The sequence below is a fragment of the Taeniopygia guttata genome, chromosome 5 (genome assembly GCF_048771995.1).
Source record: "Taeniopygia guttata chromosome 5, bTaeGut7.mat, whole genome shotgun sequence".
NCBI classification, from domain to species: domain Eukaryota; kingdom Metazoa; phylum Chordata; class Aves; order Passeriformes; family Estrildidae; genus Taeniopygia; species Taeniopygia guttata.
In genome coordinates, this window is record NC_133030.1 from 60,002,033 (window position 1) to 60,008,249 (window position 6,217).

Sequence of the window (6,217 nt, forward strand, 5' to 3'; positions counted from 1 at the left end):
GCCTTGAGTGGGGAAGGGAGGGCGGGAACTACTGGTTGCTGCAGGGAGGACAGGATGCTCAGGGTTCTGGGCGCAGGAAGGACAGGGCCCCAGACAGCTGGCAGGCAGCAAGGGCTATCCCAGTGCCCCTGGAGCTGCAGCAGCAGCAGCAGCCCTGTGGCCTGCCCAAGGCTCTCCCATGAGGGGCTGTCCCTGCAGGCAGGGGGAGAAGCCAGCCCCGGTTGCAGCGTTTCTGCCCCAGCCCTTGTCCCCAGCCCAGCCTCCGCGCCGCGTGTGTACTCACCGCTTGCCCAAGCAATAGAGGGCCAGCGTTAACCTCCAGGGGCCTTTTATTGCTTCCCCCTCTGTGACACGTCCTCTGTGATGTCACAGGTGTCAGAGCGCATCACAGCCCAGCCAACCCCACCCTTTGTGCCCTCAGCCAGCTCCTCCCTCAGGAACTCAGAAAGGCCCTGGTGCACTGCTTAAGGCTGCTTTTGAGTGAAGCTTCTTCAAATAACTCCCATTGTTCTCTCTTTTGGATTTATATTCATCTGCCTTCCACTCAGAATCTCATAGATATCCCTGTTGGAAGGCGCCCTTGAGGATCATTGAGTCTAAGCTTTGACTCCTCACGGGTTGAGCTACACTCAAATCTCAGAATCAGAGTGGTTGAAAAAGTCCCTGAAGATCCCACAGTGTGACCGCGAACCTAACACTGCCTACTCCTTTAAGAAATGGAGTCCTCAAATATTCCATGCCTTTTCAATCCCTCCAAGAGTGGGGACTCAGCTATTTCCCTAGGCAGCCACTTTCCACATATGACAGTACTTTTGATGAAAGCAGTTTTTCTAAGATCCAATCTGAATATCTATATCTGATGCAACGTGAGGTCATTTTCCTTGTTCTTATTGCTTGTTTCCTTGTGTCACTGGACAAGTGGGAGGTTCAGACATGCCCATTGTTAGCCAAAGATTTTGTCAACAGTTCATGTTTAAGAAATCACTCTGGCCCGCGAGTTCTAAAGATCAAATCTGTTTATAAAATGAATTATTTATTAAACAAACAAGAGATAATAGATGAAAGATCTCGGAGTTACTTACTACTCAGTATAAAACTAAAAGGAACTAGAAGTAGATTAAACCATAACAAACAATGTACAACATGGAGGTATCTATATCAAAGCTTGTCAAAGAAACAGGAGTCAAATCTTACACACCACAGTGATGATGATGATAATTATTTGGATGTCTTTCACTTAACCTCCTCAGCAGTAATTGCAAAACAAGTGTCCTTGTCCACAAGAGAAACACCACACATTTCCAGAGAAATGTATAGAAAATTTCTTCTTTGTGAAAGTTTGGTATGGCTTTTTAGAGTTATAAAGTGAGGTGCCTGTCAGTCAGAAATCCAGCTTGTCTTTCCAGATCTCACTTTAACAGGAAGATGTTTCTTGGCAGCTGGGAGATGCCAGCCCACTGTTAGCCCCACAGTGCCAAAAGAAGTCACTGCAAGTCTGTTATTCCTGTTTGAATTACCTGTCCAGGTAACAAACCACAGATCAGCTCTTGAGCAGAATGAGATGCCCTGCCACACCTGGGAGAATAAATCCATCCCCACCCGGCTACAGCCTCCCTTCAGGGAGCTCTAGGGAACTGTAAGGTGCCTCTGAGGTGCTTTTTCTCTCTGCTAAACACCCCCACTATTGCAGCGGGCAGTGTTCTGAGTGCCATGACCTTTCTGAAGAAGCCTCTCAAAACACCTCGCCGTCTGTGCTCACACCGGGTGATTTCAGCTCTTTTATGATCCGGGCGACGCAGAAGAAGAGACGGGGTCTTTGTGGGGAGTTCCAAGGTGAGCCTTTATTGAGCTTCTTCCTTGAGATGGTCCAGGGACGCAGAGCCACTCAGGCTGGGAAAGCAGGGATTTACACAGGGATCTCGAGGGGCGGGACAGAACACTAGGGCCAATGGGATGAGGGCACAGGGGTGGAGTGAGGGGGAAGGGCCAATGGGATACATTAAATCTGCATGTCACAACAAGGCGTGCTGGGAGAAGCCTTTATCCTCAACCTAAGTGGGTATGGCTTGAGAGGTTTTCCCTCCAGGGGAGTGCTGTGGATTCTTTCCCTCTTGGCCCACCAGCCTCCACACCCCATTCCCTCAGCCCTTCTTCATCAGACTTGTGCTCTTATAGAAGTGTTTCTAATAAAAAGGACTAGCAGTTGTGGACATCAATGCCCTTCAAACTACATGCTCAGGGGCCCTTATTAATTAGTTCCTGAGCCTGCTCTCCTACAACCCTTGGGAGTAGCTCTGCGGACAGTTTTTTCCATAACACCTAAGATTTTTTTACTCAAGCACTTCTTGATTACTGTGGCCAAGACAGCATCAATCACCACTTCACCCCCAAGAACATCTCTACAGACAAAGTACAGGTCTAGGAGGGCACTTTTCCTAGTTGGCTCCCACAGTACCCATGTCAAAAAGCTACTTTCAGTGTGTACTTCCAGAATTTTCTGGGCTTGTTCAGCTCTTCCCTATGATGTCTCAATTTGCAGCTAAGAAGTTGGGGTGCACCATGAGTATGACTTCGTGTGACTGATCAAGAGATTTCCTTTCATTCCTTATAGCATTATCCACCAGTGTCATCATCCTGGCTCAGTGATCCCTTAGAGACTGAGTGAAGCTCACAGAGGGAATAGATTGTCTCAGAAAAGGGATGGCAGACAGTGTCCAAGTGTGCTTTTACTCTAGAGGAAAGGTGTGGCCCCTGCTGATTGAGCAGTGCCTTCTCCATGTCCTGCATGCTCAGGTCTGTGTCAGATTTTCCCCAGGCGGTGTCTAAGGATGGGTAGCTCCTCCATACAGACCCCAGTGAACACAAGGAGGAATATTAGCGCTGCCTCTTGCACGGTCCCTGACCAGCTGCAGCTGCCAGCAAGAATTTCTGGGTCCATCTAAAATGGTCACCCTGGCTGTGACAGTATTAGAGGAAAGGGGGATGAAAGCCATCTTCGTAGCCGCTGTAGTGTGACGAGCCATCCTTAAGGGAAAGGAAGCACTGAAGATTTATGATCAAAATGAATAACAAAAGTCAGGGAGTCCACAATCAGAAAACTTTATTACCTAACTACACACTGGGCTTGGAAATCAATGTGTTAGTCCCCTGACATGAGCACAAGGCAGTGGGTTCTGGATAAAGGGGTAGGGTTAAAGGGAAGAGAAGAAAAAGAGGGAGAGATGAATTAAAGGAAGAGAGAAAGAAAAAGACAAAGAAGAAAAGAGAGACAAAAAAAGAACACCCGTCCTGGTTCCAGTGTCGATCCAGTTAATGGAATGTCAATCCTGGCTGCAGTGCCAATCCCGGCAATAATGCTGAGTTCAGCATCAGTCCAGCTGTGCTGGTCTGGTCTATGAGATGTCCAGGGTCCTGAGGGCACTTTCCAGGCTTGGGGGATACCTTTTTATCGACAGGTTTCTCTACCCTAAACACAGGTTTCCCACTTTCTATGTCAATTAATTACCTTGTACAGTCTTTTCTTTCTGGCCTTCCTGCACATGGGTCAGAGGGCTTTGGTGGTTTATGAGGGTCTTAATCCTACTCTATAGTCCACGCCCTCTTCTTGGCCTTATTCTTGTGCTTATGCTGTACTGTGCTGTGGCTCTTTCTCACTGAAAAGTGCTGCTCTATTTCCTCCTGGCCCCCCTTCTCCAGCCATATATTGGTCTTTCTCACAGCATTTTAATGCCAGCAGTCCTTGGCTATTACCAACAGTTCCTGATTGGCTCCACTGCCATACAATTATCAATGTTAGAGACTCACTCATTGGTGCCTTATATTCTGAGAATCAAGAGCTTAAAAGGTCTCACTTTGGACACTTTACAGTTGCAACAGAGTGGGATTTAGTCATAGTAATGTTCCATCATTCAGGTCTTTTCTCTGTAACTTTGTTTGAAGGTTTGTCAACAAGGATATTATTCCACTTGGGTTCTTAGTCAAAAAAAGTCAGCAAAGAAAAATAAATCAGCAAAGAAAAATAATTTTCCAAGCCTGTTCATTAAAAAAAAAAAAAAAAAAAATCTGCTAGTTAGACACCTGTTAGTTCCTGGGAACAAATTATGTTTCTGATACATTCAAAAGGAGCTTAATATGAATGGAGTTTGTCAAGGCTTAGGCCTAATGAGGATTTCTCAGATTGTAGTGCAGACAGGGGCAAGGGGAGTCCATCACCACAGTCCACCCTGCAATAGAAGTCAGCTTCTCTGGGCCTCGACACGGTAGTCATCTCTGGATGCTGTGCTGAGGAGACTGCCAAGACAACACTGTTATGGACAGGCTTACAACGAAAACTTCAAAGTAACCAAAAAAAAAAAAAAAAAAGCAGGCCAGTTAATTAAAATCAAATAAGCCTGTTTAGTACAGACAGAACAACTGGAAGCCAAAGCCTCCGGCTAGTCTGGAGACTGTTTCAACAATTTAGTAATTGTACACCTGGGGGTGTTTCCAAGGATACCAGCTCCAAGCAAAGACCTGGGTGTCACACACCCCAGGCCTTTTAAAGTCTCTCTCTTCTTCCCTTCTTGGGGCGCTCAGGATCCGTGCTGTGATCGGTTTCTTTTCTGTTGCTGATTGGCCCATAAGCTGGTGCAATCATTTTGAGATTCTTGCTTCTTATTGGCTGGTCTCTCCTCCAGTCTTAATCCAAGCTGTGGCTGTGTTCTACGATGTTATACTTCTAGAAGCTTCTCTGCCCCCCCCCACAAAGATTGGCATTTCCTCCCTGGTTCCAGTCCCCTTTTAGGTGTACACAACAGTATTGAGCTCTGATACAACTAATCACCTTACTTTGTAGCCACAACATCCAACCCTGCACCACACCCTGTTAACTACATAGCCAATTATAACTTGTTCCTTGTATCAACAACAACCCTTTTTATACATACGTTGTTAACAACATTGCCCAAAAGTTTAAATTTTCTTTTTTTATTCGTAACAACACTGTTGCTGCTGCTGATGGCAGAGTGCTGATGCGGAGAAGCTTTTTATCTTCTCTTTCTGTATCCCACATTCTCCTCTCTTTTCCTCGAGGATGTGAGGTGGCTTTCTGCTACTGCCTGTGAAGCCCACAAGCACAGCTGTATGCATGATCACCTCTTTCAGCAGCCACTGAGCAGCACACTTGCGAGCTGACGCCGAAGATCCTGGTACTCGCTCATCGCCTGAGAGTGGGCAGCTGGATACCGTGCCAGCTGATGGAAGAGATTGGGTGGCTCAGATGCTGCAATGTCCAGGGGCAAGCTAATCTCCTGAGGCAATCTCTTGTTGCCTATGATGAAGTGGTTAAGGCATTTCTCCTCCAGAGAGCAGCGCAGGTTCACACTGATATCTCGCAGGCGCCACAAGAAATCCCTCCTGCGCCATTGTGACACGGGGAGACTGTTCAGGAGGTGCATGACGATGGTCTTCAGGGTGTAGGTGGAAAAGCCTGTGCCCAGCAGAAGGCGGCAGAAAAGCTGCAGACATCTCAGGTTGACCAACATCTCTTGCAGCCTGCAACTCACCTCAGAGCAGTCAAAGAGTGTCAATAAGGACTGGAGGGATCACAGCCTTTTCTGGAGGCAGCTCCAACCTTGGCAGAAATAAACCAACCTACAACCCCCTGGCATGAGGCTTTCCCACTACCACTGGTCCCACCAAAGCCAATTCTCCTGTCCCGAGGCTGAAGGTAGAAGTGAAGATGAGGAGAGCAAAGAGAAAAGCAGCTGCATAAGTTCGAGCACTAGAGTGAAGTTCCTATTAATGACTTGATGAAATGACATTACCAAATACTCCTTGGGTTAAAACTGGCTCCCCATCGCAGTAGTATGGACTTGTTTAGGTTGAAAAAGATCTCTAAGATTGTAGAGAGTCCACCCAGAAACCTGACACTGACAAGTCGACCTTGAAACCATGTCCCCAGGTGCCACATCCACACATTCCATAAGAGTCTCCAGACATGACAATATCATTAATTCCACGGGCAGCCATGACAACCCTTAACAACCTTTACAGAGGAGAAATTTGTCCTTAATACCCAATCTAAGCCCCCCCCGACAGAAGTTGAGGCCATTTCCTCTTGTCCTCTCTCTTGTTTCCTGGGAGCAGAGCCTGACCCCCACCTGGGCTGTGGCTCCACACTTCTGTCAGGGAGTTGTAGAGAACAAGAAAGCCCCCCTGAGCCTCCTCTTCTCCATTC